The sequence below is a fragment of the Schistocerca cancellata genome, chromosome 3 (assembly GCF_023864275.1).
Source record: "Schistocerca cancellata isolate TAMUIC-IGC-003103 chromosome 3, iqSchCanc2.1, whole genome shotgun sequence".
NCBI lineage: Eukaryota > Metazoa > Arthropoda > Insecta > Orthoptera > Acrididae > Schistocerca > Schistocerca cancellata.
In genome coordinates this window covers 857,698,746-857,720,623 of record NC_064628.1, presented here as the reverse complement: position 1 = coordinate 857,720,623, position 21,878 = coordinate 857,698,746, and the positions used below count along the sequence as shown (strand labels likewise).

At 42.6% G+C, this 21,878-nt stretch overlaps 1 protein-coding gene and 1 non-coding gene across 2 annotated transcripts in view; both read right to left on the bottom strand.

The window, feature by feature from the left end:
• Nucleotides 1-21,878, bottom strand: part of LOC126177124 (solute carrier family 22 member 7-like) — a 186,527-nt gene that overhangs the window by 104,142 nt on the left and 60,507 nt on the right. The gene's annotated exons all lie outside the window — the stretch shown is intronic.
• On the bottom strand, nucleotides 11,277-11,351 carry Trnat-ugu (transfer RNA threonine (anticodon UGU)). The gene has a single exon. It is a non-coding gene; the product is annotated as a tRNA-Thr (tRNA).

Below are 21,878 nucleotides of genomic sequence, written 5' to 3'. Positions count from 1 at the left end.
GCCATTATTAAATCGTTTCTTGTGTGTTATAAATTGTATTACCATGGACAAGGAGACAGGGCACATCCTGTGGTCGAGGGGTAGGCACGGTTGCTGCTTTGCGCGTGGCGTCTTGTCTCTCGCTATCATTTCCTGCGTTAGTACGGGCGGCGTGAGATTTGTTTGCTCGCGGTTGTGTGGCCGCTAGTCAGCTGTGCCTGCTCCCGCTTCAGGGTGTGCCGTGTTTCGTAAGGCGTACGCCGACCTTCAGTCGCTGTTACTCCTGTGTTGCAGTCGGTCGCTTACCGAAACGTTAGTCTGTTTTAACACGGTGGCCACTGGACCGTGACGATGTCGGTTGATGACCAGCGTTGGGGCGGTCGTCCGCTCTGAGTGGCTTCGGTCGCTTGGACTTGGCAGTTACCTTCTGGTTAAACACATCAGACTTGTTTGTTTGCTGTAAATTCCTAAGTAGTTTGTGAGAAAAGTTGTGACTCAGCTTTTCATGATTTAATACAATTAAAGCATTTTGGTAAGGCATTTTCCTATCTATGTTTTATTTAAACGAGAATTCTTTATTGGAGTAATTCACCTGTTGAAGCTTAACATAAAATTTGTAACTTAGCTTTCATGATTTTACTTAGTTTAAGCATTCTTGTAAAGCAGTCCTTTATCTACGTTTTATTGATTGGTAATTCTTTATTGGGGTTATTCACTGGTTGAAGGTCAACATATGTTTGTAACCAAGTTTATGTGCTTGTTTAATTGAGATTTGTTAAGAGCCTTTATTGCTGGAAGATCATTAAAGCTTGGGTGCTTGTAACTGTGAATACTGTTGTCTATGTTGTGGGCTACCCTTCCACTTCCACAGCCAAGCTGTCCTATCTACCAGTACAGTGAAAACTGTAAGGAAATGACAATGTGTCAAATGTGCAAATGTGGTAGTCCTTACTCAAAGGGGGGGGGGGGGAGTAATGTTGTTCGGTAATTTGCCTTCAAAACAATTACAGGTATACAAATTCATTGCCTTTCAAGTCACCGCCAACTCTCTCCTGAACCAGAAATGAAACGTGGAAACACGCCGGCCGGTGTGGCCGTGCGGTTCTAAGCGCGTCATTTTGGAACCGCGTGACCGCTACGGTCGCAGGTTCGAATCCTGCCTCGGGCATGGATGTGTGTGTTGTCCTTAGGTTAGTTAGGTTTAAGTAGTTCTCAGTTCTAGGGGATTGATGACCTCAGTAGTTAAGTCCCATAGTGCTCAGAGTCATTTGAACCATTTTTTTGAAACGTGGAAACACATTTTAAAATGTTTTATTTCTAATGTATTTTCAAAAATAGGATATTACACATTCAGAAATATGCGGGGTTTTTAACGATACGTCAGTGAGATCCAGTGAATACCATTACCATTTTGGTTCATGTGGTGGAGGGGAGCCTGTGATCTGGGGCAAAAGCAACAAGAGGAGTGCACAAAGGACGTGGAGGCGAGAATCAAATTGGAACACAAATAGGTCTGTTACATTTACTGATTTGTTTCCAACTGAAGGCATTCTTCTAATTCCTGCACACACACACACACACACACACACACACACACACACACACACACACACATACACACATAGGGCATATCATTGATAATTCATACTGTCCTTTGACCAATAGGAGACATATTTCAAGTGACTGAAAACCAGTGCAGGGCCAACGGCCTTGCCGCAATCGTAATACCTTTTCCCGTCAGATCACTGAAGATAAGCACTGCCTAGCGCTATTGGCAAGCGGGGTGCACGCAGCCCTTGTGAGGCAAACTGAGGTGCTACTCGGTTGAGAAGTAGCGGCTCTGGTCCCGTAAACTAACAAAACGGCCGGGAAAGCAGATATCACCAATATCATTTTCTCATTGTTTAGCAGGGGTCAACTCAAAACAAATAGCGCTCACACGCCTATCATGCCAGTGTCGACAAAAAGTGTCGTTTCTTGTTTCCCATTACTAACAAAATGATACTTAAAGCGTAATTTCATGTACCCATTCTATAGAGCTGATCCAGGTTAGTATGAGGTTAATTACCCCTGAGGGGTAAATGAAATTTTCTAAAACGATTCGATTCTGTTTCAGTCATGAAACTAAATCATTTTCAAAAGTTTTTGAAGTTTGTGGTAAGGTCTTATGGAACGAAACTGCTGAGGTCATCGGTCCCTAGGCTTACGCACTACTTAATCTAAATTAAAGTAACTTACACGCACACATCCATGCCCTGGGGAGGACTCGAACCTCCGACGGGGGGGAGCAGCGCAGACCGTGACAAGGCTCCTCAGAATGCGCGGCTACCTCTCATGAACATTTGCAACATATTATTACTATTATCACAATTTTGTAAGAATGTAATACTGATTATATAAATTATCAATAATTGTTGTTTCTCAGTTAGCAGCATTAATACGGTGGAGGGTACAGGTTCCTCCCATAGACCAATACACACATACGTTGCGCTCTGTCTCGTACATCGCTGATGATAAAAGCGAGACATACACGTAACAAATGCTAATTATCTCAAGAAAATGTCTCCTCCAAGCTATAGATAGGATCTGCAGTAGTTCAGATACTGCACCATTACTCTCTTCCAAAGAGATACAAAAATAATTGACAGGACGTAACAGCTGTAATTTCACAATCGCTGCTATAGTGCTGTTATTATTGTTATTGTTATTATTATTATTATTATTATTGGTATTACAACTACACTAATGACCATTAAAATTGCTACAACAAGAAGAAATGCAGATGATAAACGGATATTCATTGAACAAATGTATTAAACTAGAACTGACATGTGATGACATTTTCATGCAATTTGGGTGAATAGGTCCTGAGAAATCAGTACCCAGAACAACCACCTCTGGCCGTAATAAAGGCCTTGATACGCCTGGGCATTGAGTCAAACAGAGCTTGGATGTGTACAAGTGTACAAGTACAGCTGCCCATGCAGCTTCAACACGGTAACACAGTTCATCAAGAGGAGTGACTGGCGTATTGTGACGAGCCAGTTGCTCGGCCACCATTGACCAGACGTTTTCAATTGGCAAGAGATCTGGAGAATGTGCTGGTCAGGGCAGAAGTCTAACACTTTCTGTATCCAGCAAGGCCCGTACAGGACCTGCTGCATGTGGTCGTGCATTATCCTGCTGAAGTGTAGGGTTTCGCAGGGATCGAATGAAGGGTAAAGCTAAGGGTCGTAACACATCTGAAATGTAACTTAACCGTTCAAAGTGCCGTCAATGTGAACAAGAGGTGACCGAGACGAGTAACCAGTGGCACCCCCTAGCATCACGCCGGGTGATACGCCAGTATGGAGATGACAAATACACGCTTCCAACGTGCGTTCACTGCGATGTCGCCAAACACGCTTGCGACCATCATGCTCCTGTAAACAGAACCTAGATTCATCCGAAAAATGACGTTTTGCCATTCGTGCCCCCAGGTTCGTCGTTGAGTATACCGTCGCAGGCGCTCCTGTCTGTGATGCAGTGTCAAGGGTAACCGCACCCATGGTCTCCGAGCTGAAGGTCCATTCTGCTGCTCCAAGCCCTCCTCTCCTTTTCCATCCTCTCTGACCTTTCCCTCCTCAGGTCCCACCTGGCAGTTTTATTCTTCGTCGTGTGTGCTCCGAGTGGGTTTTAAGTGTGTTGTTCCGAAGTATTTTTAATACTATGGCTGACCTTTAACCTGTGCATTCGCATTCAGTGTCTTCTGTGTTTTAAGAATCGCCAACTGTGTTTTTTAACTTTCTGGTGACTTTTTTAACTGTCCACCATGAACGTCTCCATGTCCGTGTATTTTTACCTCCATTTTCTCCCCTTTCTCTGTTTTATGTTCCCCTTTTTTATCTCCTTATGTATGTATCATTTTATTCTTGTTTTAGTTGTCGTGTCACTCGGCTGAAGAGCGGCGGATCGTGCCACTGACGCCCTCCCCAGCCCATATGGGGCAGGGGAATGAAATTGTAATGAAGAAAAAAAAAAGCAGGCCCGGCAGTCAGTGAACTCCTGATGACGATGGCGGAGATGGCCATCGAAAGCTGGAGCATTTTATTTGAATTGACGTGGTTGGAAAACCGAAAACGTTTTATTCATGTATGGCGTTGTGAAAGACTCCGAGGACAATATAGATTTTTGTTTGTTTTGTTTTACCAAAAGTGTGGTAGCATACAGACACACTTTGTGAGCTATAAATGAGTTATAAAAACGGTGAAACAAATCCTACTCATCTGCTGGCTTAATCAGACTTGGAAAATACTCGGCAGTTTGAAGAATGAGACGCACTGCAGTTTCGAATTCGTTCACCCTCTGCACTGGTGGTCCTACCTGCTGTTAAGTTTTTTAATACATCACGTTTTCAGTGCATCATGGCATTGTTTTGTGTTTAATTTGGAACGTCTGAGTTTACATATCCGTCATTGAAGCAAACGAAGAATAAGTTATTGATGTAGTAGCTAAGCTACATGTTTCAAAATCGTGTTTGTTTGGAGTTTCTAATGCGATGCCATGGTTTTTGTTGTAGGCCACATTTCCTGACGAAGTATGTAGCATGCTGCTGTTGCAAATGAACAATTTGAATCCTGAGATTAAATAACTTCATGTTCTCGGTGGCATCTGATAAGGTCAAAACTCTAACACCACTTCATTGTGCTTTCTCCTTGCATTCGTAGCTACTGGTTGATTCACAAAAATATGTGATACGTTAGTACCTCCCAAAGCGAGGGCACTCCTTTCTTCACGGTAATCGCAATTTTGGGACTGTGGAAAGGAAAATCAAACGACTACACAGAATTTAAATACCACAACAATACACTGATTTAATTCAATTCACAAGGAAAATAAGATGCAATATTACTCAAATCTCTGATGAAAATACACTGGATTTCAACAATTGGTGGCCTTAATTCCACAAATAATCAACAAAGTTCCTGTAAAAGTCCCCATTTTCGATTTACAAGTTCAGGCAGTTACATTATTCCTTCCGCAGGGGTTAATTAACTGTGTCCGCGTTGTCTGATATTTTGGTGAAAAATATTTTCTTTACCGCAAGAGAACAATGCAGGATGCCCCACATTCCATCAGAAACCGTGTGCAGTGAAAAAATCCCGATACAAGACATGAAGATGCAACATGTACCCAAGATAGTTACATACATTCCATATCAGAACTGGCCACTTTGCGAGGCGGTGTTGATGTGACCAACAACAGCTACTGCGAGGGTGGAGAAAATGAAGCCCATTGATGGTCTTCAGAATAAATTTCATAGATAAGGCTTTCAATGCCTGTGAGAAGTATAGATGTTTCTTCCAAATGCCGTATTTTTTTAAATGATTTGTGAAAATGTAACTGACTGTGATGTTGTAATATGAAGTTTTAGCACTTAATTCATAATCAGTTTCAAGAAGGGAACAAATTCTCGGTTTTTAATATTGTGACGCCTCCTTCACAACAATTCATCGTCCTAAGGTTCTGATATAGGAGTCTAATGTAAAGAAAGTAATGTAACTGTTTGGTTAAGACAAAATTAGAATTAAGAACAGGCGAAAGTTTTTTTTTTTTTTTGTATTTACTCACAAAACAAGATTTTCGATTAGTTCCCTTCTTCGAACTACAGAATCAATTGTGTGTGTTAATATATTAGATTTTTTAAGATATTTGTGTCGGTCGTTTGGTGTAGTGTGTGGGTAGCTTGTGTGGTCGCTGTCTAGTGGAAGTAGTAGCAGTAGACCAATGTGTATTTATATGTTATTTACCTCGTCCCAGATAAATCTAGGACTTGACTGGTATTCTTATGTTTAATTGCAGAAGTTGTCTCTATTGTCATTAGTGGTTACGGCTGATGGCCACACTCTGTAAATTGTGGATGTTAGTACACGATTACGTATCTAATGGCGAAGGCTCGATTTTAATTCTATTCATTGTGTGAAAGATATCGGCTGCACTGAATGGTTTAAGCCCAGCTCAGGGACTTCTAGGAGCTACAGGAGAATATATTAATTTACAGAATGTGTAACAGCATGCTGTTGCTCACATGTATTTTATGTTTAATAATTTATTACTTAAATTCATCCCCATGGCTGCACAACCACCAGCTAGACCCCATTCCGCTACGTTCTGTACAACAGTTTCCATTCCACTGTAAGCATATGATTTATCATATTGACTGTTGTTTTGCACTGTGATTAAATTCATGATTCATATTAGTTGATCTGTATCAGTATTTTGGATTTGTGAGGTTTCTGGGATTCCTGTCAGTTATTCTTTTCCGATCGTTTTATCTTTTATTTTTTAGGTTAATGTGAAGGAGCTTTATATACTTCTGTTTTCTCTGTAGTATTTAATGCTTAGGTTAGTGTCAATGTGTGAACTTTTCCATGTAGCAGGTAGCATCATTCTTGAAACTGTTAACTGATCTCATGGGGGTATTTTCTTTATGTACTTTGGACCTGGCTTCTCTGCTGTTGTGTTGACGACTTTTTTATCTTTTTTGTAAGTTTTTGACGACCAATAGTTCGACAAACTTAAGTTCTTCAACAATGTTTTTTCTTATATTATTCGTATTTGTTTTATTTATATATTACTCTAAATCTTTGACCATTACAATATAACTTCTGCCCGTTTTTGTAATTATGACTTCTCCTCCATAATCCCTTTCCTATAGTTTTATTTCTTTAATGTGCTCGTCTGTTACTTTTCTGTATCTTTCTCTGAGTTTTCTTGTTTCTGATTAAATCATTTACTGATTTTACCATCAGTTCGCTGATTAGTCTGTTATTGATACAGCATTTTTCCTTCTGATGCTAAAATATAACTAATGTTTGCATTTGTTATTTTGTTCTTGTTAATATTATATTTAAGAAATTTGTCTGTGACAGTTATATTTCCACTTCATTCAGTTGCATTTCAGTGATATTTATTATTCTTGAGTAAAATTTGTGTGGAAAGTTTTAAAGTTTTAACTCTGTGTGTGTGTGTGTGTGTGTGTGTGTGTAAGAGAGAGAGAGAGTGAGAGAGAAGGGGGATGCAGGAAGGAGGATAGAGAGACAGACAGACAGACACACAGACAGAGATAGAAAAAGAGAGAGAGACAGAGGAAGAGGGACAGAGGGAAGTGAAGAGAGAGATGTAAGTAGTACATGTGCAAATTGTATACTTTTTCGTTAAGTTCAAGTTCTTTCCCACACTGTCGCCTAATTTCAGTACAGAGTGGCAAGCCTATTTCAGATATTAAGGAAATTTCATGCATAATTTCATATTTTATTTTTCTTTGAGTCTTTCAAGTTCTCAGATGGCTGTGGGCACTATGGGACATAACAGCTGAGGTCATCAGTCCCCTAGAACTTAGAACTGTGTAAACCTAACTAACCTAACGACATCACACACATCCATGCCCGAGGCAGGATTCGAACCTGTGACCGTAGCAGTCGCGCAGCTTCAGGCTCAAGACTGAAGTGCCTAGAACCGCTTGGCTACAACGGCCAGCTCAAGTTCTCTTGCATTATAATTTCAACTATGCCTATCTGTCATCAAACGTGTTCTTCAGGACAGAAGCAATTCATTTAAGAGGAAGCTACTAAGGTCAACATCATATGACCCACAACAGCGTCTCTGCACAACAAACCAGCGTACCTGTGCCACCGTTTAGCCAATGCGGGACATGAATATGGGGGTCATGTCTGTGGTTGCTGGAGAGTCTTGACAGGAAAAGCACAGCTGCCACTCTCTCTTGTGATACAGACTTTGGCAAGAACGGACAACTCCTGCCGTCCACCAATGGTCCTGCTCACCAGTACCAGCCACCACTCTCACGAAACTAAACAACACCTGTCCCGCAACCTACTTAGTTCATCTCTTTGTCCAGACACCTAGACTGGTAATCAACCTTTATCTGTGCCCCAAGGGAAGCCTTTCCCATATTCTGAGAACCAAGACTACAGATCAAGTATTCTTCACTTAAATCTCTTATTTCCCCACCTGCCTTCCGATGCTCCTGTTCTACATCCTGCACATCTGGTGGCAAAATCAGAATCCAACCCATTGTTCAGTATGGAGGATGACCATGAAATTTTGGTTCAAATTCAAAACTTTGTGGCCAGTTATAATAGTTGTTGCTGTTACTCTGTGCAAGCCAGGCGTTTAGTGGTCATGTCTTCCTGTGTGGCCTGACATGCACCTCATTAGCGCATTCCAGTATGACTGGGGCAGAGTGTAACTTAAAAGCCACACTGCTGTGTGTGAGCTGAGCACAAGCTCGTCACCTACTGTCATCGTGCAAGTGAGCTGCTTGCCAGTGCCTCCCCTGGAGGACAGAGCGCATTAGTGCACTGTGACTGATTGTTACGGCATGCTGCTGGCCAGAGGAATGCCCCATTGGCTGCAGGTCAACCACCAGCACCCCTCAACACCTGCCTGCCTGCTTGCCATGCCAGTCCCACCGTGGCAAGCTGCTCATCAGTGCATGGCTTAGCTGCCAGCCACAGTGCTGCCGGCATCGTGGTCTCCTCGCCATGGCGACCTCCAGCCATGTGTCCCATCTGCTATAGCTGTTTGTGCCGTAGACCATGCTGTCTCAAGCCACTCACACATGTGCCCATTTGACGCTACCAACCTCATGCCATGCCCCCTCCATCGCCACCATCGCACTTTGCACGCCATAGTTGCACCAGCCCTCTGAAATCTGAATCCATGCAGCCCATCTGCTATAGTTGTCTTTGCTGTGGACCATGCTGCTTGATGCCACTTACTTATGTGCTCCATTTCACGCCACCAACCTTATTCTGTAGCTGACCCATCATTAGGCCACCTTTGTCATGGCTACACCAGGCTGCAGCAACCTGTAGCAAAGTGGCTCATCTGCTGTATCTGCCCCTGCTGCAGATCATGTTCCTTACTGCCACTTAGTCACATACTCCACTAGCCTCATTCCATTACCAACCTGTCGACAAAATGGTGCTGCCTCGCGATGGCCACACCAGCCCACTGTAACCTGTAGCCATGCGACTCATATACTGCAGCCCTTTGTGCCGCCCTTGTAGCAGCACTTTCAACTTGCCATCATCCAGCAGACGCTGTGTGCTTGTCGCCCTATCAGCCACTTGTTACCAGGAATCCTGGCGCCCAGTTGTATGGTGCACAACGCTCACCTCCATGAGGACCACCTTCAAACTATATGTCAAAGCAGCCTGCCAAGAGCTGTTCTGACTGAGCGTCCTGGCAACGACCTCTGTGCCATTTTCCGCTTCAATGCTTTTCCTGTTACCTACGTCAGGTTCACACAACCCACATACACATTGCTGCCATCAACCATCACACAAAGGGCGTCACACTGGCCAGTGCCATGACTAGGTGAGCACCCTTGAACATTGATTAACGAATGCAATTGTGGACTCTCAGACCTTGGAAATATAGTTTTAATTGGACAGTGTTAAACCTATTGTGGTCAGTTTGTTTATGGAGGAATTTGAGGAACGTGCATTGGAGTCAGCGACCTTGAAACCTGCGTGTTTTTCAGATATGTAGACAATACTTTTGTTGTCTGGCCTCAAGGTAGTGAGAATTTAAACCGGTTTTTGCAACACCTGAATTCAGTCCACCCGAATATCCAGTTCACTATGGAGGTGGAAAAGAATGGATGCCTTCCCTTATTTGATGTGTTGGTCAGAAGGAAGACTGATGGTATGTTGGGGTCGTTCTGTTTATAGGAAGCCTACTCACACTGACTTGTATCTGCGAGCTGGTAGTTGTCCCAATCCAGCTCAGTGTGAAGGAGTACTTCGTACCTTAGTTCACAGGGCCCAAGTTATCTCAGACTCTGATAGTTTGGCAGCTGAGCTACCACATCTCGAAGTCACGTTTCGTCAGAATGGTTATAGTGAGAGGCACATCAAACGTGCGTTAAGCTATCAGCCTTCTATGCAACGGGTGAGTGACGATACCAACGAAGTGGCACCTAAGTCTAGGGCCTTTTTGCATTAAGCAGGAAGCATTTCAAACAGGATTGGCAGTATTTTGCGGAAATATGATGTGAAATGTGTTTTTCGACCACTTTCTAAGATTAAGGCCCTTTCGGCGTCCGTAAAAGATGACCTTGGTTTACGTACGGCTGGTGTCTATCGTATTCCTTGCAGTTGTGGCATGTCATATATTGGTCAGACAATCAGGACCGTGCAAGACCGGTGTATTGAACATAAGCGTCACACATGCTCACAACACCCGAGCAACTCCGCTATTGCAGAACATTGCCTTGACACCAGTCATCCTATGAAATACAACAACACGGAGATTCTGGCTTGCACGTCCAGCTATTGGGATAGTGTTATTAAGGAAGCTGTTGAAATCAAACTATCAAACAACCTTATAAACAGAGATTGTGGATTTTGTTTAAATGCTGCTTGGAATCCGACTCTCTCTCATCAAAAAAACAGAGGGACACAATTAGTGCAACCTGACCTGTTGATTTATAGTCACTGTCGATATTTCTGATGTAGGTTGTCTTTGGCTGTGTGTTGACTCTGCTGTTACTTGTTCTGTGTGTGGTATCTTACTTGTTTCTCCTCTGTGAACCTAGGTATTAAATTCCCTTGCACATTGCTTCCTCCTTGCAGTTGTGCCTTGAGAATGGCAGGGTGTGCTCCTATCGAAATATGGGCGGTGGTCGACGACGTCACCTGGCAGTAAGTTATTTGACTGTTAGAATTTTTCATCTCCACTTTCAATTACAATTCTTACAAGAAACCCTCTGAATGCTAGGTCGCAAAAAGCCAATAATGTTTTCACAGCATTTTGTACCTCATACAGCGTCTTCCATGCAACCAAAATATAGCCGTCTAATGGAACAGGTGGAGGCACTGGAAGCATCCACTGGTGAGCACAGCATGAGGTTACGGGGCGTATTTGAACTGCTTAGTTGACGAGTAATTCACAATCGTGCTACTGTGCTAGTGGTGTTAATACAGAACAGAGCAATGGGGACGACACACAACGCAAATATTCCATTGTATCTACAACAGAAGTTATCGACATTTCGTCAGAGAGGAACACAACGAATTTCACAGCCTGAGCAGGAAGAGGCATATGAAAATTAGCGCTTCTGCGAGATGAGTCAGCGGTTTGTGTGGTGTCGTATACGCTCGCCAGTGTGGACAATGTACATGAGGAGTACAGTGATGAAGGTACATGCTTAACATGAAATGATAATTAAATCAAGACCTTAACCTGTCGACAGGCGTTGATATACATGAACGGGGACAGTTGAAAATGTGTGCCCCGACCGGGACTCGAACCCTGGATCTTCTGCTTACATGGCAGACGCCCTATCCATCTGAGCCACCGAGGGCACGGAGAATAGTGCGACTGCAGAGATTAACCCTTCCATGCTCCCCGTGAGACCCACATTCCCAACTTAATGTCCACACACTACATTCGTAGTGCACCTGCCCACTATACTCATTACTTGCGGCAGACAATCTTACCGAGTCCCGTAAGAGTTCGGGCAATGCGTGTGCATCCAGCACAGAAGAAGGAGGTCAATGACCGGTTAGCCTTAACTATATGAAGATGGTATCTATTGTTTTGGACGTGTCCGAAAGAACAGATACAATCTTCATATACATGCTTAACAAGTGAAAGTGATACTGAAACAGGTATCAAGTGATGTAGTTAATCATCCCTTGGACAGAAAGCCACAAATCCCGTCTATAGCGAAACGCAATAAAGGACAATCGTTGTCCAACGAGTGCCGGGTAATAAAACATATTTACGTATTTGAAAAATCATCCACAGCATAGTAAAAAAAAAAAACAATTATGAATAGATTTCGAGTAAGACGTAATATGACGGAATTTCAAACAAAGAATCAACTTGACGATGTGGAAGCGGCCCAGAAATTTATAAATCAGATAAACAAACTTCATTCAGTAAGGAATTTTTTCTCAGTTTCGACAAATCGGGATTTGAAGAGGAAATGCATTTGAAAGGAACCCTGGAAATTAGAGGCACCAGGTGAGTTGTATCAATATCAACGAACATCAAGGCCTTGCATTTTGTATACAATTTTTGTGTCTGTTAATGTGGATGATAAATTTGCTGGAAAGTTATTTACTGTGCTTCGAGAATTTGAGGTGCTCTGGCACATACGATTCCTCCTCATGTGGGTGATCTTGGAAGGACAGTAGTGAATATTTACGTCACAGCAAGCAAGAGTGGGAAAATGGGCTTAAGGAAAATACATCTACTGTATGAGTACTACTTTTGAGCCATAGCTGATCAAAATAACTTGCTTCCGCTTGATTCTTGGTCTCCGTATAAGAATCATACTTCTTTAAGGCATACTATCAGTCCTGAAAAGTGCGTGACATTGCAGATCACACCACCTGGAACAACATGACAAATTCAGCCTCTGGATGTTTTTTTTTCCCGTGTCTGAACCACATATTATCGCACTATGTCTAACTATGCATTAAAGTTTAGCCAGGTTCACATAAGCTGTAAGGCAGACAGTTTCGGATTCTATTACATACCATCACATTCCATCAGTTCTCATCACTCCGTTACTCCAGTATGATTCTATATGCATTCCTTAAAATTGGATACCTTTCTGAACGTCCTCCATGGTTTGTAACTCCGAAGCAGTCCGGTTCGATCTTGATGATGTGAACCATTGTGATCTCCGTGGAACGCCATTTTCCATTCTGTGTTCATGGTGCAAGTTAATGATTTGCTCTGACAATTTCTTGAATGTCGACGATGTCCTTTTTGTGAAGTGTAATACATAGATCCCATAGAAGGTTGATCTCTGCAGCTTCTGGACAGTAATTTTATGTGGTCCTGCTGACGTACATGGTGAGTCATTAGCTGCCACTATTTGTCACGTCATAATTATTAACACAAGACTTTCAAATTAGTCTTGCCAAAGATTTAACCTGCGACCTCGCACTAAAGGGGTTCTTTTTAGAGAAAATTGAAGTGTGACAAAAAAAAAATAAAATCGGGGGCAGCAGGTACGAGATAACAGAAAACAGACTGGTACGTAACTTTATTTTATGGAATCAATGACGGCAGTGAGTAAGTCGTGACACTTTCATTAGGAAGCGGTTGTTTCTGACTCGTTAGTGATCATTATTTCATAGGTAGATCAGTTTTTTTGGTAGCTGTGAAATTTTAATTCGTTGTTTTGGTCACATTGTTGCGCGTATTTAGTGTGTAAGACAGTGGGAAAGACACCCGTGAACTGCATCGGTTGTAGATTCTTAAGCGTTGCTTTTTTTAATTAATTTTGATATCTACTAGTCATGTTAGTAATATTTTTAGATGGCTGAGGTGTGGAGTATGACGAAAAATAAGAAAGGTAACGCCTGTGGACGGAATTATCTGTGTACGTACGTCTGTTTAATTTTGTCTTCCAAGATGTATATTGGGTAGAGTTTTCAGGTAATCTACAGTACCTTGTAGCTGGCAAGATGTAGCTTAATGGCGGCAGAGAGTCCGAGCTGACCGTGCATTCTCTTCTGTTACACTTCTGCGTCATGAGCAGCAGTATCACCTTAAGCTTTCCTGTCAGATTCATTACTGCCAATTGGTGCCCCTCATGAATGTAGGTTGCTGCCCCAAAAGACGTGAGGATTCGAAGAGTTGTGTTTCCCTTATTTACCCACCACACTACACCTACTGCTGACTCGAAACATTGGCGCTCCGATATTTTAAATAATGGCAGACGTTTCACAGTTCGTATAGAAATTAATAGTAGACAGATGAATCATGATACCTCAAGAAGAAACATGTACATTACTATTATTTGAACGACGATTATGATGCTGTAATCAGATTTCCAGTATCTATATTAGTTTAAAGATTTGTATCTGACAATGAATTACACAAGTAACACCCAGCAACGAATTTCCAAAATGTAAACGCTTCATCCGATTCTGTCGATCGCCATATCTTTAGAAAGCTATTAGTGTAAACCTAATTTGGTATGAATTACAGGCATGTAACTTGAATAGTACATGAGTTATTGGAGGTCAAAGCAGCCGATTATTATCGATCGCGTCAGGCCATAAGTACTCCACAGTTACACGAAAAAACAGTAGCAGCATGCTTATAAATATATTTATTCATCTATGCCTTTGTTTGTACCCGATATATGCTATTCATGAACAAATTGGTTAAATATTTACTGTGTTTTAGAAAGCACAGAGACGTTAGACTCTTGGCCTAACTTTTGCTTCTTTTCTTTTGATATATGTTTATTTAATTGTTTATGTGTTTAATAATGTGTGTTAGAGCGTGTTTATGGTCCAGCCATAGGAATATTTATTTAATTTAAAGTTATTTATATGTAAATCCAGTATTTGGTATGTTTCATTATGATTGTGACTGTGCGTTGGCATGAAGGCATGGCGCGAGGACGCTAGCCAATTAGAGCGGTCGTGAATCGGGAGACTGGATGGAAGCGAGTTTCCGGAGAGGACACGGGGCGGTTGTGGACAGTACGGGACACAACACACGGGAGTGAGTGCTGCATGCGGACAGTACAGCGCGACGGACGCACAGTCGGAGGAAAGACTTGGACAGCGGGACAGTTTGCGCGTGGTCGCGGCAAATACAGAAACTTCGCAGTGCCGACTCGTGCACTTGTGAGTTTTCCGTGGCTTTTACAGTGAAGACGTAGTGTGCGTTTAGAAATGAATGTCTCGTGAGCTGTGTTGTTGTTCATAACCAATTACGCCCTGTAGGAATCTATTGTTTCCCTGTTATTCAACATACACTCCTGGAAATTGAAATAAGAGCACCGTGAATTCATTGTCCCAGGAAGGGGAAACTTTATTGACACATTCCTGGGGTCAGATACATCACATGATCACACTGACAGAACCACAGGCACATAGACACAGGCAACAGAGCACGCACAATGTCGGCACTAGTACAGTGTATATCCACCTTTCGCAGCAATGCAGGCTGCTATTCTCCCATGGAGACGATCGTAGAGATGCTGGATGTGGTCCTGTGGAACGGCTTGCCATGCCATTTCCACCTGGCGCCTCAGTTGGACCAGCGTTCGTGCTGGACGTGCAGACCGCGTGAGACGACGCTTCATCCAGTCCCAAACATGCTCAATGGGGTACAGGTCCGGAGATCTTGCTGGCCAGGGTAGTTGACTTACACCTTCTAGAGCACGTTGGGTGGCACGGGATACATGCGGATGTGCATTGTCCTGTTGGAACAGCAAGTTCCCTTGCCGGTCTAGGAATGGTAGAACGATGGGTTCGATGACGGTTTGGATGTACCGTGCACTATTCAGTGTACCCTCGACGATCACCAGTGGTGTACGGCCAGTGTAGGAGATCGCTCCCCACACCATGATGCCGGGTGTTGGCCCTGTGTGCCTCGGTCGTATGCAGTCCTGATTGTGGCGCTCACCTGCACGGCGCCAAACACGCATACGACCATCATTGGCACCATGGCAGAAGCGACTCTCATCGCTGATGACGACACGTCTCCATTCGTCCCTTCATTCACGCCTGTCGCGACACCACTGGAGACGGGTTGCACGATGTTGGGGCGTGAGCGGAAGACGGCTTAACGGTGTGCGGGACCGTAGCCCAGCTTCATAGCGACGGTTGCGAATGGTCCTCGCCGATACCCCAGGAGCAACAGTGTCCCTAATTTGCTGAGAAGTGGCGGTGCGGTCCCCTACGGCACTGCGTAGGATCCTACGGTCTTGGCGTGCATCCGTGCGTCGCTGCGGTCCGGTCCCAGGTCGACGGGCACGAGCACCTTCCGCCGACCACTGGCGACAACATCGATGTACTGTGGAGACCTCACGCCCTACGTGTTGAGCAATTCGGCGGTACGTCTACCCGGCCTCCCGCATGCCCACTATACGCCCTCGCTCAAAGTCCGTCAACTGCACATACGGTTCACGTCCACGCTGTCGCGGCATGCTACCAGTGTTAAAGACTGCGATGGAGCTCCGTATGCCACGGCAAACTGGCTGACACTGACGGCGGCGGTGCACAAATGCTGCGCAGCTAGCGCCATTCGACGGCCAACACCGCGGTTCCTGGTGTGTCCGCTGTGCCGTGCGTGTGATCATTGCTTGTACAGCCCTCTCGCAGTGTCCGGAGCAAGTATGGTGGGTCTGACACACCGGTGTCAATGTGTTCTTTTTTCCATTTCCAGGAGTGTATATTTTATTTAATTGCTGGGCCATCGACACCAATAAGTGTTTTGCAGAAATATACCACATTCTCAAAAGTACTTCTACTATCGTACTCATCATTTAAAGTCGTTAGATAGTACATGCAGATTTTATTTAATTGCAATCTTTCATTTATAAATTTATATGTTACTTTCATAATTCGCAACTGCCGAGTGATAGAAACCTTTGACCATTCGTTTCATGTGTGCATTCTTATCGTATGTATAGACTCAGCAGTATTTGGCCTGTAATGCGGCAACTACGTATCCCAGCCCCTAGACAACTAAACCAGCAAAAACTTTAAAGATTTCAACGATGAGTCGGAGGGCGCGTAGTTGTTTGAAAGCCTGCAATCGTTTATCCGAAAATGATGTTTGGTAAAGGGAACCATTACTGAAAAATTTCTAAAAACGTCAGTTGATGATAGTTCGTTTATTGTATCCACTGTTTCTTGAGCATTATTTGCAATAACAGATGCTGCTTTCTCTCGAAACTCCTAATAGTAAATCATAATGTTTCACATTTCTAGGCTCCACAGGAAAAACCAACAAAATAGGAATAAGAACTCATATTCGCCAGAAAACGACAGTTACAGTTTTTCCAATGTAGAACATCATGCACTATCGTCTTCACAACAAAAAACTTCTAACATAACGTTAGGCGATGAAATTTTGTTTTTGTGATCGCAGTGGAACATAATATCCAGTACACCTAAAATCTAAAGGAATTAAAAGCTATATCAGCCAGTCCATAACGTCAGGGGTATTTTTCTTGTGCACATCGTCCTGTATTATCGTTACCGCCCATCCACCCCTCCCAAAATAGTGTTTGCTAAGATTAGATTAGATTATATTAGCAATATATTGCTCAGAGCCATTTGAAAAACAACAATACATGACAAATATTTACAACTAAAACAAATAAGCTAATGTACCATTCCACAGGTCCCAAGTGGAATGATCGTCTTTTTTTAATGAACAATATATGAAAGTCATTTTACAAATACTAACGCACTGAAATTAAAATAAAAAAGTTTTTTATTTATTTATAAGGTAATAAACATGTAATACAACTACTATAATACTTATTTACAATGAACACATTACTGCACTGAAATTGCGCAGAAGTTAGATTGTACTTACACACACACACACACACACACACACACACACGCATTTACAATGAACACATTACTACACTGAAATTGCGCAGAAGTTATATTGTGTATATATATATATATATATATATATATATATATATATATATATATATATATATATATATATATATATATATACTCCTGGAAATGGAAAAAAGAACACATTGACACCGGTGTGTCAGACCCACCATACTTGCTCCGGACACTGCGAGAGGGCTGTACAAGCAATGATCACACGCACGGCATAGCGGACACACCAGGAACCGCGGTGTTGGCCGTCGAATGGCGCTAGCTGCGCAGCATTTGTGCACCGCCGCCGTCAGTGTCAGCCAGTTTGCCGTGGCATACGGAGCTCCATCGCAGTCTTTAACACTGGTAGCATGCGGCGACAGCGTGGACGTGAACCGTATGTGCAGTTGACGGACTTTGAGCGAGGGCGTATAGCGGGCATGCGGGAGGCCGGGTGGACGTACCGCCGAATTGCTCAACACGTGGGGCGTGAGGTCTCCACAGTACATCGATGTTGTCGCCAGTGGTCGGCGGAAGGTGCACGTGCCCGTCGACCTGGGACCGGACCGCAGCGACGCACGGATGCATGCCAAGACCGTAGGATCCTACGCAATGCCGTAGGGGACCGCACCGCCACTTCCCAGCAAATTAGGGACACTGTTGCTCCTGGGGTATTGGCGAGGACCATTCGCAACCGTCTCCATGAAGCTGGGCTACGGTCCCGCACACCGTTAGGCCGTCTTCCGCTCACGCCCCAACATCGTGCAGCCCGCCTCCAGTGGTGTCGCGACAGGCGTAAATGGAGGGACGAATGGAGACGTGTCGTCATCAGCGATGAGAGTCGCTTCTGCCTTGGTGCCAATGATGGTCGTATGCGTGTTTGGCGCCGTGCAGGTGAGCGCCACAATCAGGACTGCATACGACCGAGGCACACAGGGCCAACACCCGGCATCATGGTGTGGGGAGCGATCTCCTACACTGGCCGTACACCACTGGTGATCGTCGAGGGTACACTGAATAGTGCACGGTACATCCAAACCGTCATCGAACCCATCGTTCTACCATTCCTAGACCGGCAAGGGAACTTGCTGTTCCAACAGGACAATGCACGTCCGCATGTATCCCGTGCCACCCAACGTGCTCTGGCCACGCAAGATCTCCGGATCTGTTTGGGACTGGATGAAGCGTCGTCTCACGCGGTCTGCACGTCCAGCACGAACGCTGGTCCAACTGAGGCGCCAGGTGGAAATGGCATGGCAAGCCGTTCCACAGGACTACATCCAGCATCTCTACGATCGTCTCCATGGGAGAATAGCAGCCTGCATTGCTGCAAAAGGTGGATATACACTGTACTAGTGCCGACATTGTGCGTGCTCTGTTGCCTGTGTCTATGTGCCTGTGGTTCTGTCAGTGTGATCATGTGATGTATCTGACCCCAGGAATGTGTCAATAAAGTTTCCCCTTCCTGGGACAATGAATTCACGGTGTTCTTATTTCAATTTCCAGGAGTGTATATATATATATATATATATATATATATATATATATATATATATATATATATATATATATGTGTGTGTGTGTGTGTGTATATATATATATACAAATCAGTTGGTTTTACTGAGAAATTCATCAATGGAGTAGAAGGAGCTGTCCATCAATAAATCCTTTAGGCTTCTCTTAAACTGAATTTCATTGGTTGTTAAGCTTTTTATAGCTGCTGGCAAGTTATTGAAAATGTGTGTTCCTGAATAATGCACACCTTTTTGTACAGGACTAAGTGACTTTAAATCCTTGTGAAGATTATTCTTATTTCTCGTATTGATTCATTGAATTGAGCTGTTGGTTTGAAAAAGTGATATATTTTTAATGACAAATTTCATTAAGGAATAAATATATTGAGAAGCAGTAGTTAGTATTACTAGTTCCCTAAACATGCTTCTACAGGATGTTCTTGAGTTAACACCACATATAACTCTTACTGCACGTTTTTGTGCCCAGAAAACTTCAGCTTGGCTTGATGAATTACTCCAAAAAATAATCCCATATGACATTATGGAATGAAAGTAAGCATAGTATGCCAGCTTTTTCATTTTTATATCCCCTATGTCTGACAAATTTCGCATTGGAAACAGAGATTTGTTAAGACGCTTCAGCAGTTCTGTGGTGTGCTCCGCCCAGTTGAATTTATTATCAAGCTGTAATCCCAAGAATTTAACACTGTCCACTTCTTCTAACTTCTTGTCATCGTATGTTAGACATATACTCGTGGGACACCCCTTACAAGTTCTGAACTGCATGTAGTATGTTTTTTCAAAGTTTAGTGACAAAGAATTAGCTAGAAACCAGTGATTAATGTCCACAAATATTTTATTAGCTGATCTTTCCAAGACAACACTTGATTTGCTATTTATTGCAATGTATGTATCATCAGCAAACAAAACGAACTTGGCATCTGGTAATGTTACTGACGAAAGGTCATTGATATACACAAGAAAAAGTAAGGGCCCTAAAATGGAGCCTTGTGACACCCCACATGTAATTAGTTCCCAGCTGGATGCTTCCTGATAGCTTGATACATGTCTCTTTCCTAATAACACCCTTTGTTTCCTGCCAGAGTTATAAGATTTGAACCATTTTGCAGAATTTCCTGTTATACTATAATACTCTAATTTACTTAAAAGGATATTGTGATTTACACAGTCAAATGCCTTTGACAGATCACAAAATATACAAGTTAACTGCAATTTTTTGTCTAATGAATTAAGCACATTTTCACTGTAAGTGTAGTTAGCCTTCTCAATATCAGAACCTTTTAGAAATCCAAACTGTGACTTTGACAGTATGTTATTTGAGATAAGATGGTTATAAAGCCGACTGTACATTACTTTTTCGAAAATTTTTGAGAATGCTGGCAACAGTGAAATTGGACGGAAATTTGATGCTGTTTCTTTATCTCCCTTCTTAAACAGTGGCTTAACTTCAGCATATTTCAGCCATTCAGGAAATATTCCACTGATAAATGACTGGTTACACAGATAGCTTAATATGTTACGTAGCTCAGAATCACATTCTTTAATTAACTTTGTTGGTATTTCATCATATGCACTAGATGTTTTTGATTTTAAAGAGTTTATGATGGACATTATTTCTGTTGGCGTAGTGAGGGTCAAATTCATATTATGGAAGTTGCTAGAAATTTCTGGTCTGAGGTATTCCATAGCAGCATCTACCGAACCTGACAACCCCATCTTTTCGGTAACAGTTACAAAATGTTTATTAAAAAGTTCTGCAACACTATACATATCTGTCACCAATGTATCATTTACTCTTAATGCTATTTGTTCCTCTTCATGTCTGGTTCTACCAGTCTCCTCCTTCACTATATCCCATATTGTCTTTATTTTGTTATCTGATATGACTATCTTTTCCTTGTAATATATTTGCTTTGACATCCATATTACAGTCTTTAATATTTTGCAGTATTTCTTGTAATGTGCTATAGCATCAACATTGGAACTGTTTCGGATTGACAGATACAGTTTTCTTTTTGTTTCACAAGATACCCCTATTCCTCGACTAATCCATGGCTTTTTTGTAGACTTGGCTCTAACCTTGGTAAGTTTTGGGGGAAAACAGTGTTCGAATAAGGTAAGGCCAAGGTGAAGCGTTCCCGAAAAACTTTTACAAATATCAGGCGATGAGACTTCGTTTTTTGTACCCACCATACATTGAACATTATTTGGAATGACAGATACAGCCCCCACATCGCATCACCAAAATTCAGCTCCTTTTACTTAGAATAGAGTGGTTTAAGAACTCAAAATTATAGTACATAGTAAGTGAGCAAAAATGTTTTTCAGTTCCGCTTACAGATACTTTCAAATATAGCTAAACAAAAATAAGTTATTGATTTTGCTGTGGAACTAGCTCTAACTTCATGTATTTTTTCTGTAAAACTTCAAATTACGAGATAAAGGTCACTAGAAAATTACGAATGTTCAATAGACAAATTTTAATGCACAAACTACTCGCAACAGCCTTATCTAAATCAGAAAATATATCGAATTAAGCCAATAATACCTTTTCAAATTCTTTATGTAATTATGTTTCACCATTTTAGGGCCTCAGAGTACAGCAAATGGACTAACATTAGCAATGGTGCAAATATGTTCGACACCATGCATACATTATGCAATTGCTAACACTACTGGACGAGTACCTCCCATTGCAATGGGCTTTTCGAAAGAAGGGGTGTGTGACTTAAGAAGGAGTCGAGGAATGTAACTGAGCAGAAAAATACTGAGCTGTGGTGGAGACATGCATGTGCATTGGTTTAGAAGCTCTTTGAGTGACCCATTCCCAAGAAAATGGGAGGTGTAGCTTAAGGATGAGTTAAGAAATGTGGTTGGACAGGTATACGCTGAGCTGTTATTGGGAGAGCTAAATATGTGTGAGGCTTAGAAACCCTCTCGTTGGCCTGTTTCCAAAAAGGGG